At 40.4% G+C, this 12,500-nt stretch overlaps 2 protein-coding genes across 5 annotated transcripts in view; one reads left to right on the top strand and one right to left on the bottom strand.

The window, feature by feature from the left end:
• Positions 1 to 10,643, bottom strand: part of LOC138040951 (uncharacterized) — a 23,964-nt gene extending 13,321 nt beyond the window's left edge. The window contains exons 1-4 of one of the 2 annotated variants that reach the window (XM_068886695.1): positions 10,594 to 10,643; positions 10,421 to 10,489; positions 9,706 to 9,773; positions 5,122 to 5,254 (exon numbers count right to left, since the gene is read on the bottom strand). The gene's annotated coding sequence lies outside the window, so the exon portion shown is untranslated. The remainder of the gene's footprint in view (positions 1 to 5,121; positions 5,255 to 9,705; positions 9,774 to 10,420; positions 10,490 to 10,593) is intronic. The other variant, XM_068886688.1, reaches the window with a different exon arrangement.
• LOC138041059 (plexin domain-containing protein 1-like) overlaps positions 1 to 12,500 on the top strand; it is a 170,497-nt gene that overhangs the window by 143,444 nt on the left and 14,553 nt on the right. The gene's annotated exons all lie outside the window — the stretch shown is intronic.

The following is a 12,500-nucleotide window of genomic DNA, read 5'->3' as shown; positions in this document are numbered from 1 at the left end:
GGAGCCTTTTCACGCAGCTTACCTAAAAGTGTACAGAATATGTAAGGGACAAAATTCATGACAGATCATTCATTAGGATCAAGGAAATGGTAACAGCTCCACCACTGCTGAAGCATTATGAGCGAGAGGACCTGGTGATTCATTGCGATGTCACCGAAGTGGGTCGGGGAGCCGCATTTTTCCAGGATGGTAGACCGCCAGCTTATGCAAGCAGCGCCCTGACTCCTGCAGAAAAAATTTGCAAAGATAGAAAAAGAACTTCTTGCGATTGTGTGTGCGACAGAAAGGTTTCACCAATATACCTATGGAAGATCAGTGATCGTTGAATTCGGACCATATGCCTTTGGAGACGATCTTCAATAAGCCGCTGGTCTCTGACCCGAATAGATGGCAAAAGATGATTTTGAGGATGCAACGATATGATCTAGACGGTCAATATACAAGAGAGGGAAAGAGTTGCACATTGCAGACACCCTGAGACAACATTTCCCTAAGTTGACAGAAACCTATCAGAAGCTCGGAGAGCACATCCTGTTAACCAGGTTTTGAAAGGCCGTCAGCGGGAATAGTGATTACGGTTGAATTCAACCAACTGGATCCGCGCTCACTGTGTCGGAGATTTGATTTGCGGAAAATTGTTAAAGCCCCGACTCGCGGAAATAATATTCTTGACCAAATTCTAACAAACATGGGTAATATATATGGTGAGGCTCAACATCTGCCTCCCTTGGGGCGCTCAGATCATCAGTGTATCCTTTAGGCTCCGCTGAAGCATCGACCAACTGGCAAATCGTCTGTGATAACCGCCAGAAGTCTCAAAGCTGATAACATCAGATCTCTTGGGTTAAAGCTTGACCACGAGAACTGGGAGTCTGCTTTCGAAGCGAAAGATGTGGATGAGAAAGTCGAGGCGTTCAATAATATACTAATTGAAGATCTTAACACCTGTACTCCTCAAAAATGCGTGCGTATGCACCCAAGCGACAAGGAATGGATGACACCACATATTAAAGGCGCAATTCGCGCTCGCGAGAAGGCCTTTTCTAAAGGTGACAAGGATAGATACAAGCAGATGAAAGATAAAGTTGCAAATCTCATCGAGAATGCAAAACGCAAGTTTTAAGAAACAAAGGCGAGCGAATTTCGCAAGTCTAATCCACACAAATGGTATAAATCTATATTTACGCGCTCTGCGGTGCCGAAAGACAAAGAACAACACCTACAGCCCCGTCATCTGATGAGCTAAAACAGGTTGCAGATAAGTTACTGCAAGCCTTTACAGCACCTTGGAAAAATAGAACGGCGACGGCTTTGCTGGCCTCAGAAATATCTGATAGACTGCAAGATAGACCACCTCCCCTTCCAAGTATCGGTCAAGTAAAAGCCATAATGAAACATCTTAATGGCAGGAAGGCTATAGGTTGTGACGAAGTACCGGCGTGGTTCTTGAAATCTTTTAACGAAGAGATAGCGTCTGCTTTACATGATATTATTTGTGCTAGTATACAGCAGTGCAAGTACCCAACAGCATACAAGCACGCGTTGATTAGTCCTGTACCCAAAGTTAGTAATCCAACGGACATTAATAACGACTTCAGACAAATCTCTGTCCTTCCTCAAGCTGCGAAAGTTCTCGAGAAAATCCAACTCAAGCTGAATAAAAGTAACATGAAGATCAACGCTACCCAGCATGCATTTTAGGAAAAGCGGTCAACTGTAACGGCACTCGCAAGTATAACCCAAGATTGGTTCAATGCTACTGAGCCAACGAGTCCGTTTTGCGACGTGCATGCCTTATTTTTGGATTTCCGCAAAGCGTTTGATCTTGTTGATCACGCCACTTTACTTGAGAAACTAGCTACCATGAATATCTCTCGCAGTTTCTGGAACTGGGTTCAAAGTTATCTCTCCGGTAGGACATTGCAGGTCAAGCTCCCAGGGCTAGTTTCTTGTAGTGGAGAGGTTATAGCTGGAGTTCCTCAAGGCGGGGTTTTTTCACCTACCCTGTTTATCAACGATATTGATGACTGCTATCCCCCGGGAGTTTCAATCAATACCTGTAAGTACCCTGATGATCGCACCCAATACGAACTCGTGCCGACCGGAAGTGAAAGTCACATGCATGATGTTATGGTAAAAATGGAGGCGTGAGCAGAGCGGAATAAAATGGAGATAAACGCCAAAAAGACCAAAGAGATTTGGATTAGTTTTAAGAAATCTCAGCGGATTCATGCCCCAAGTTCGATTAGAGTTGGAGAGGATAGAAGTTTTCAAGTTACTCGGAGTGCATATTCAGAGAGACTTAAAGTGGAATACACACATAGATGAAATTGTAACTAAAGCAAGTAAACGTCTCTACTTCCTGCGCGCGTGTCGCAAAGCCAACTTACCTACCGAAATTGGACTGAATACGTATATACTTTTTATAAAAGTGACGACACATTTGAAATTAAAGACATGTTTCGGTCGTGCAACGACCATCTTCAGTTGAAAGTAGAATTAATTTGAAGTTACATTTGAATTTATAATATGCTAAACAAAGATAAATAACAACGTGAAATAAATTGGGAATCTAACAAAATAGCCAAAGGTAACAAAAAAGAGTGTACAATGGAACATGTTGATTAGAACGAGAGAGTTAAATTAACGTGATATAATTGCTTATTTAAAGAAGGTTGCTCCCAGGAAATATGTAAGGCCTCTTTTATCTTGACCTGGAATTTTGTGGTCGCACGGTCTAGATAAAAGATAAAAGAGGCCTTACATATTTCCTGGGAGCAACCTTCTTTAAATAAGCAATTATATCACGTTAATTTAACTCTCTCGTTCTAATCAACATGTTCCATTGTACACTCTTTTTTGTTACCTTTGGCTATTTTGTTAGATTCCCAATTTATTTCACGTTGTTATTTATCTTTGTTTAGCATATTATAAATTCAAATGTAACTTCAAATTAATTCTACTTTCAACTGAAGATAGTCGTTGCACGACCGAAACATGTCTTTAATTTCAAATGTGTCGTCACTTTTATAAAAATTGTTGTTAGTCTGCTTCCTTCCAGATACGTATATAACAAAATTCGCCCAATTCTTGAATACGCATCACTCATCTGGGGAGGTATCTGAAACTATCTGGCTGAGGATCTACAGCATATTCAAAATCGCTCTTTAGACATCTTAGGTCTAGCCAGAGAGACTGTGGAGCCCATGGATGTAAGAAGGGACAGTCACACAGCACACGCTTTTAAGGAAATCTTAGATTCAAAAGGTCTCCATCCTTGCTGTAAATTTCTAATTTCAAGACCCCAATCGTATTCCCTTAGGGCTCAACGGGTGAGAGTTCCCATTCCACGAACGAATAGGAACATGAACTCCTTCATACAGCATGGGGCTAGATTGTTAGGAAACAAATCATATAAAGCATAGTCTATAGTTTATTTTTATTTTATTTTATTCTATTTATTTAATTATAATTGTTATTTTATCCTTATTAATGATTTTAATTGTAATATTGTACATTCAAAATTATTGTAAATTTGATGTAATTCTGTTTAGCCAATATCAAATAATAAAGCCTTATATAATTATATAAGAGATCCGAAAAGTAAATCAACTGCTAGTAAGTGAGCATGAAGCAGCAATGTTCAGCGTGGAGGCTAAGAACGATGAAGTTCTACAAGCTGTGAAGGCTCTTGTCCAATCTGGGTGGACAGCGTTGTAATATGATATTGGTGATGAAGAAGTTGTTCAGGATGGGTTGCTCTTTAAGGCTGACAGGCTCGTAATACCAAAGACCCTTCGAAAGTGCATGCTACAGACTATCCAATCCAGTCATCAAGGAATAGAATCGACCCGAAGAGGTGCGAGAGAGGCGACCTAAGGCAAGGCTGTGCATTAAGTGGGCCATTAATGGCAAGGCTGTGCTCTAACGGCGCCCGGTCGCCTGAGGCGACTAACATTTGGTTTCGGGCGAATGAGAAAAATTACCCTGTCGCCCGGCCGGGCACTCTGGCTTGTTGTATTTCTAGCAGATAAGGCGGCTGAAAATTTTCATATGCTGGTGGTTACAGTTTACGAAACCTCTCAGAAAATGTTTTTTCTTCGTACGAAACAGTCGGTTCAAAGTTTCACATGGAACATAATCCGTAACTTTGCACGTTACGGCCGGCAGCCGTACGAATTTCGATTCTTTCCATGCAAGAGCAATTATGGCTCTTGTTCTTTCTCAAAAAAATAGCATTAAATTTGGAACGTGGAGTTTGGCATTTCTTGGTTATAGTTTTAAAAGAGTTTTTACTTCTGCTCTGACAGTGGTAAAGCGCGGCCGGCGAAGCGGCGTAATTTACTTTTGTATGAACCCGCGAATCGCAGTTTATGCAAATTTAATATTTTTACGATTTTTTGCCGCTGCGCCTGCTTGGCTAAAATACATTTAGGTTATGGTTGTTTTCCCCTGTATATGAAATAACGAAATAAAAAAAGGAAAGATATCATGTTATTTGTTGTTGTTTTAGAAACAGAGCAATCCCGCGTTGTCTTTGGTTCCTGACAAATCATTGCGTGCCCTCAACAAGTAACGCTGTGACTGGCGCTTCGACCGAACAAAAAGCTCATTCCACTAAACATTTTACTGATAATATAAGAAAAAAATACTTTAGTTCTGTCCTGTAGCGATGATTTTCGTCCAAATCAAGATGACTTCCTAAAAAAGAATTGATATAGCTTTTGGGCCGCGGTGGTGTAATTGTTTCACGGCAGTTTTCACATAAGCTCCACTTGAATCAAGCGGCTTTGATTCACCTTTTGAAAATTTATTTTCAACCCAACTAACCAGTAAAAACATGTACCTGTATTAGACCCAAACGTTTTTACATAAACCTGCCGCAATCTTTACTTTTTCCTTTTTAACCCTGAAAACATCGGTGGCATTGCCACTTTTCTCGTCTTTCTCAAAAAAAATTTGACAGGTTGCGGGTTTTTCTTGCACTAGCGAGTTTGACGATCACCAGAGCAGTAGCAGCAATGTTTTGTTGAGAGAGAGATGGATGAAGATCGTTGCTGATCTCAGATAATTAATTAAATAATTAATTAAATAATTAATTAAATTTGCCGCATACAGTACCACGCAAAAAAAGGAGCCCCTCGCCAGGCACGAATTTCCAGATCGACCTTGGAGAAAGTTCTACAGATGGTGACTGTTGATTACTTCTCCAGTTTCTTTGAAGTTGACAGGTTGTATGATCTGAAAGCTTCCCCTGTAATCAAAAAAATGAAGGTGCACATAGCACGATATGTAGCCTGCGTAGCTGGCGGGATTTTCGTGCGCGAGTGCTTCTGATTTGGTTGCGAAGCCGTGAAAGCGAGTGGCTCAGCCGTGAGAGGATTGGTGAAGAGTCGAGTGGGAAATTGGCGGCTCCGCCGCCGCTCGCCCGCTCACGCATCCCGCCAGCTACGCAGGCTACACGATATGGAATTCGAGTTATTTGCCCATGGCGGTTGAGCTGTGATTGAAATAGATGGCTAATAATTGCTCTATATTAAATTCCAAAGAAACAAACGTTCTCTGTTATAAACTACTTGACTACTTAAAAGGGAATTAAACACGGGGTGAAACGACATCCGTTTGTGAAGCTGCGTTTAAAACGTTCAGTTCTGATGGCCGGAAGGGTGAAGAGATGGCCTCTATTTTGCAGCAATCTGGATCACAAAGGTGGCAAAAGGTCCACCAATGGCCCATCGGTAGAGCTAGTGACACTTCCCCACAATCTCCTATCAGAAGCTTCCAACATTTTTGTAACTGGTGTGACCACCTTTAGGAAACCGAAACGTAAAGATATTTGTTATAGCTCGCGGGACCCCACACTGAGATTGCATATGTGAAAAGAGACATAATTAGAAAGTGGAAAAGATAGTGCAGGCAATCCAAATAGTATACCCAATTTTCTTACTAACACACTCGCAAGATATACATACGCTTACAAATTTACAAGCTTTCTGGTTCCCTGTGGAACACCCCTGTGTCGCTAGTAAATCGATATCAGAATCAGTCACAAAGTACTTGATAATTCGCGCCTTGTTACATAAAGAGCGAGCATTTAGAAGGTAGAAGTTTGAAGTAGATTCATTCTGGAAAGTACGCATTGGGTAATGAAATATATGTTATTCACCGGCTGGGAGGTCCGTAAAGGGAAAAACTGTGCCTATACGGACCGACCTAGGCCGGTGAATGACGTATCTATTTTTTCTGCCTTTTTTTTCTGAAAATGAACATGACAAATTGGTTTGCAAAAACAAGGAAAGGTTACGTTTATACAAACGTTGGCCGTGTAGCACTTATATTTTAAACAGAGTTAACTGAATAGGGTGTAATGTGAAGTACTTTAGATTTATATCCCGCCATATGAACCATGTGAGCGTTAGCTCTACTGATGGAAATGGGCCCACACAAGGACAGAGAAAAACTCCGACCAGGGTAGGAATTAAACCCACGACCTTCGGGTTAGATCTCCGCCGCTCTACCGACTGAGCTACAAGGTCAGACGGATGGTAACCTTTCCTTGTACTTGTACAGGTTCATTGCCGTGACTTTAACATCTTCAGTTCCAACGGGAGGAAAAAATTTAGTGAAAAATACTCATACATCTGCCTCTGCCTTCATATCTTATTATTTCAAGGATTCATCTTTGTTCTCCGTCAAATCCTTCACAAACCAGTGCAAAACTTAGAAAACTACACAAGGAAAAATTGTTGAGCAGACATTAGTTCATGCAGACTCCACACAGGGTCCAGAGGAGATATGTTTGTCGTTAGAACATCAAAACCCGTCGAAAACATCTGAAATAATGAGTTATTTTGATCGCGTAAACGATCGCGTTACAGTTTCGTTACACATTCTGTATACCGCAAACCAAGAGACTGAGGGCTCGCAAGATCGGCTTACAGTATAAAATACGGAAAGGGAGGAAACTTGTACCACGTGACTTCGTTCGATGTGAACCGCAGCACTTGGTGACGGAAGTGAATTGGGACCGGAAACGCAATAGCAACAGACCGTTCGAGAATCAAAACATCAGCTGTGGAGGGAGTTTTAAAATAATGGCGGATTCTCCTTTGAAAAGACCCGTTCCGTTGCGCGAAAAGCAGCCGGACGAGAAGAGATCCAAAGTGTCGAACAGAGAAAAACACGTGTTTGTTTCTAAATGGTAAGATATCTGACCAGTTGGCTTTCGAACGTGAGCCACAAATTACCGTGTTTGATTTTACCCTGATCGAACTTGACTATTTTACCTGCAGGCTTTCAATGAATTGTCGAAGAGACGAACAAAACTCTATCTCCGTACAAGAAATACTCGACGACTATGTAAATAACAGCTCCGAAAAGGAAAATTTTCCATTGCAAGTCAAAGAACTGGGGATTATTTTAAAGGAGGCCTTTCCACGGGCGAGTAGAGTCCAGCGAAGAGTTAACGGTGGCCGAGTATGGCAGTACCTACTTTCAAAAACCTCAAGATTGGAAGAAGACCGTGTTAAATGGGAAGACTTGCCAGCTTTCACAAAAGAATTCGATTGGCTTTTATCTAGCTCTAGCGACGATTTCTTTGAGTGGATAAAAGTCCAGTCACAAGATCTATGCGAAGGCAGCCGAGTTTTAACAGAAGTAAAGATCTTTAAAGACTGGACATTTGTTGTACACGTCAACAGTCGAAAAGTGCAAGAGAAACCGTTGGTGTTTTCGAACTTGGGGCATCTTGAAATTACTTCCGATCTTGCGCACATTTACTTTACCACGGTGTCATTTCCGTCACCATATGTTGCGGTGCACATCGAACGAAAGCTCTCTCTCGAAGCCGTAAATTTCGGTCGCCGAAAATGAATTTGAACGCTTTCTTATGCCGTTTTCCCACAGTATTTGGCAAATACATAACAATTCTAGATCACGTTAGTAAAATCAGGCAATTTAATTCAATTCCATTTGAGTTTCAGGGATTCGAAAATCGGCCCCAAATTAGTTTCCTCCCTTTCCGTATTTTATACTGTAAGCCGATCTTGCGAGCCCTCAGTCTCTTGATTTGCGGTATACAGAATGTGTAACGAAACTGTAACGCGATCGTCAACGCGATCAAAATAACCCATTACTTCCGATGTTTTCGACGGGTTTTGATGTTCTAACGACAAACATATCTCCTCTGGACCCTGTGGACTCCATAGCGCTGCGATTTGTTTGTTTGACTATTTTAGCTACGAATATAAAACAAAAAAAAAAAACGAGATTATAGAATAGATCTCCAAAGAAAATAACGGATGTCAACCGAAAAACTGAGCTCAAAGGACTTACTTCTCTACAGTTAGTCGTTTTAGTTAAACGGCAGCTCAACAGTTCACGAAAAACAACGCGAAAAACCACAGCGTCGCGATGCGTTTGTTTGCCTATTTTAGCTAGGAATTCGTATATTCTTAAATGAAGCAATATAAAACGAGATTAGAAAATAGAATTCCAAAGAAAATACTCTACTCTGCAGTGTAAGTTGTTTTAAGTTGAATGGCGTGTCAACAGTTCAAGAAAACCAACAACTCGAAAACAGCAAACCAGCAAAGTGTTGTCAGCAAAATCATGTGAATACTCGCCTTTTTCAAGGATAACCAGACCTTTTATTCCATTGCTGATGTTTTTCCTTCTCTTTGCAACGGTTAGTAAGCGAAAACTTGCATTTTAGAGGTAAAATCCAACGTTTCGTCGCGTCGTAGTTAATTTTCAATTAGTCACGACAGTTTCAGAACGGAACAGATTTCGGAACGTGGTCTGTCTAGTGGTCTGTATCGTAAAAAGCTGGACGGGCTACGAGCGCGCGATTAGCCAATCAGATTCAAGGATTTAGGATTCCGACCCGCTAAGAAGTTTCAGAAAAAAATAGGTAGTCTGTATCTCGGGGCTGTATATAAACAGCATTGTTCACATTAGCGCCAGTTGAGTGGTGTCTTTGTCATTGACAGGAGTTATTCTGTCTCCTAGTCCTTTGAATATTTAACTAAGTAGGATTTCGAAATTCATTTCCAATAACTTGAATAATATTACCTTTCCTTAAACGACACTCCTGTGCTTGTCTTCCTATCTTACAACTTCTATAGGCAAATGCTGTAGGTTAATAACTTCTTGTTAAGTTTCAAGCAATCTGAACATAGTTTCGAGGTCCAAGGAAGTCAAGCATGGAGGCATTAAAACTCAGCGTAGAAATTTCATCCAAAACTGTTCTAAAAGATCTCACATTTCGAACACATGTATAAATTAACTCTTTATAAAGACACTAATCCAAAGATCATTGCTGAAGCTTTAAGTAGAACCTATTCGAAACTTATGAAATATAACGTGAGCTTAATCATTTTATCTGGGGCAGCCATGTGAGGCACAACACCAAACACTGGAAGGTAGTCTATGGCCGCGTATTCAACGAGTTCGTTGAGTTTACTTTTCTACCCTCAGTCCCCTCCTGAGAGCGAGATGTATAGATTTACTATGGCTGGCGCAAAACAATTTTACTCGCCGATTGGGGACGCTTTTGCTGTCAATGGATTAGCTAATTTATGCTACCTTGTTGACGATTTATGGAATATCTTATTAAATACAGAGAATATTCCCTCTTTTTTTGCAACACAAAATGCAAGTCTGGGCTGTGTGACGTTTGCCTCGTCGCTTAACCTTATTGCTTACCTCTAACAAAACATTATAAGCAAATCGTAAAACTTTGGCTTTCTGTTTCAAAGCTTGCTACAATGCTGCTGAAAGAGAAACCAGAAACAAAGTTGCCGGATTGATCAAAGCCTTGACCTAATCTTCATTTAAACTTAGAATCTCATACCTGAAAGTTACCGAAGTACTCTACTTCGTATAGAGAATATCATACACAAAAATGCAAGAGCAATTCACACAAGTATATAGAAAAGCTCAACAATTACAATTAGGTGGGGGGACACTTCATGGCGCTCCCTAAAGTTTGGATTCCATCTAGTCTCGAGCATTTCTTGACATCTTTGAGGGAATGCAAACTAATGATTAATTTAAGGAAAAGAAAAGTCATATCAATTGATTTGCAAATATCTTGTACTATATATATATCTTCACTGCATTAAGGCTAATTGACTTTATTTACCATCTATCAGCCAAGTATTTCAAAAACATCACGATTCAACTCTTTTTCTAACACAATTACAATCGTCATTGCGTGCAGCAATTAATATGCATGACGGGTTTCCTGAGCAAAAACCTCAGCTTAGAATTATAGACGTTACAAGGTGGAAGATCGTTTGTACATACGGAAAATCATAACTTTCATTGTCTTCAAGGTGACAATTGCTTTTGCATGTTCCTTTGCTGTGAGAACCAGATTTAAATCACCGCACAGACTCGATTGCTTAACTTAAGTTACCTGTTAAATGAAGGCCAAGCTCCAATATATACGAATCATCACACCATCGCACAGTTCCACGAGATACAACTGGTAGAGAAAGAGTATTAACGTTAACGATAAGTACTTAAGTTCCCAGAACCTGTTTAGTAAACTTTTAGGGGAAGAATGTGACCAATCAATTCGCTACAAACCTTATCGTCACAAACAGTTCAGCAGTATGTCTCAGAATATTTTCCACAGTCCTACACGAGAGACCCTGGGGCTCGTTTCTCGAAGGTCCCGAAACTTTACGGGCGATTAATTTACGGGTGTCACAATTCCCTCTGTATCTTAAGAATGGAGGAGACTTAAGTCGTCAAACTTCACAGCCATTTTGCTTTTTGTTACCTTGAGAAAATGTCAAAATATCGGCTTTTCCAAACAAGCGGTTGACAGTTTCACAAATGGCTTTTCGGACCCGAAAAGTTTTCGGGACTTTCGTGAAACGGGCCCCAGCTGGGCTAACTCCCGGCTTCAAGTCGTGTCTTCCAAAACTCAGAGACCATCCCTACTATGTGTCGTCCAACAATATCGATCTAAAAATCTTTCATACTAAATTTAAAAAATCACCTCGTACGCAAAAGGACGACGATGCATCAAAGAATAGATAAACTTTTCTCTGGCCTTGATTCACGCATGTATTTATTAGCAGTAAATCGTTGAAGAAAAAGTTTGAGACGACCCTTAGCACTTAGTTAGTCTTAGTTTAAGTAAGTCTCAAGCATATTCAGTATACTAATTAGGGAAAGGAAAAGGAAAGGAACTTTATTTAAGTGTCTTGTCTTAGAAGACAAGACACTTAAATAAAGCACTAATTGGGAACACTTTAAACTGAAATCAACAAATAAACTCAATCCGCAAAATCAAAACGTTGGTTTTTGAGGAGAAGAGAAAACCAGAGTACCCGGAGAAAAAAAGTCTCGGAGCAGAGTAGAGAACCAACAAACTCAACACACTCATGACACCGAACCCAGAACCCAGGCCATATTGTTAGGAAGCGAGTGCTCTCACCACCAGCAGTCGCCAGCCCTGCACCCTACACAGAGAGAGGTGCGTGTTATTATTATTATTTTTATTTCTTTTGATATTCAAGTTTGCCAACCATGGAACAAAAGAAGTCATTGTTTCAACGATAACAATGGGTGAAGTCACGAGAAACATCGAACCCAGGCCATATTGGTCGGAGGCGAGTGCTCTCACCACCAGCAGTCGCCAGCCCTGCACCCCTGCACAGAGAGAGAGACACACACACAGGCACAGAGAGAGGTGAGAGAGGTGAGCATTATTATTATTTCTTTTGATATTCAAATTTGCCAACCACAAAACAAAAATTGTTTTAACGATAACAATGGGTGAAGTCACGAGAAACATCGCTATTTTTAACTTAGGTAAGTTGATCGTGCGGTACTTTGAAATAGAAATTCCAACTACTACTGGGTTTCAAAAATAGCACTGTGATACAAATCTGCAAACTACGTATTACATATTGACTGTCTGGTTGGCACTTAACGATAGCTACTACTAGTCTATTTGGAATACTTTGTTGCATAAATTAGCCCGGCTCAGTCGATTGAGAAAAAACGGATCCATCAACCTGCAGCTAGGCTAGGATATGGGCACATATTTGTCATATCTCCTTGAAATTTACGATTTCAACTTTTTGCTCGTCTGTCAATCAAACAGCGAAGATGTTGTTGACGTCACCTATTCGGTCATTAATGTGCAAACCAAGAGCCTGATTCACTGTCGAAACAAAGGGTCTTTTGTCCATGTGGTTGGCACATTTGAATAACAAAAGCAATGTTTGTAAATAGATATCTTCCCTATAGATAATAAGTCATTTAATGAGTCATCAGTACGAGTCCTCCTGATACTTGTAAACCTGACTACGGATCACTTAATCTCTTAGATAAGGATATGATTACTAGCAGGATCAAACACGGAACGATCATCAGAGTGTCACTTTAATGTAGTGTATATTACCTTTATCGAGACCTTTTTTAGTATTACAAATATGACGAAAGTTAATATATATGAAAGCCATACCTATTTGAACTGC

Source organism: Montipora capricornis, chromosome 1, assembly GCF_036669925.1.
Source record: "Montipora capricornis isolate CH-2021 chromosome 1, ASM3666992v2, whole genome shotgun sequence".
NCBI lineage: Eukaryota > Metazoa > Cnidaria > Anthozoa > Scleractinia > Acroporidae > Montipora > Montipora capricornis.
Note: the sequence above shows the minus strand (reverse complement) of the source record. Positions and strands in the feature narration are given on the sequence as shown.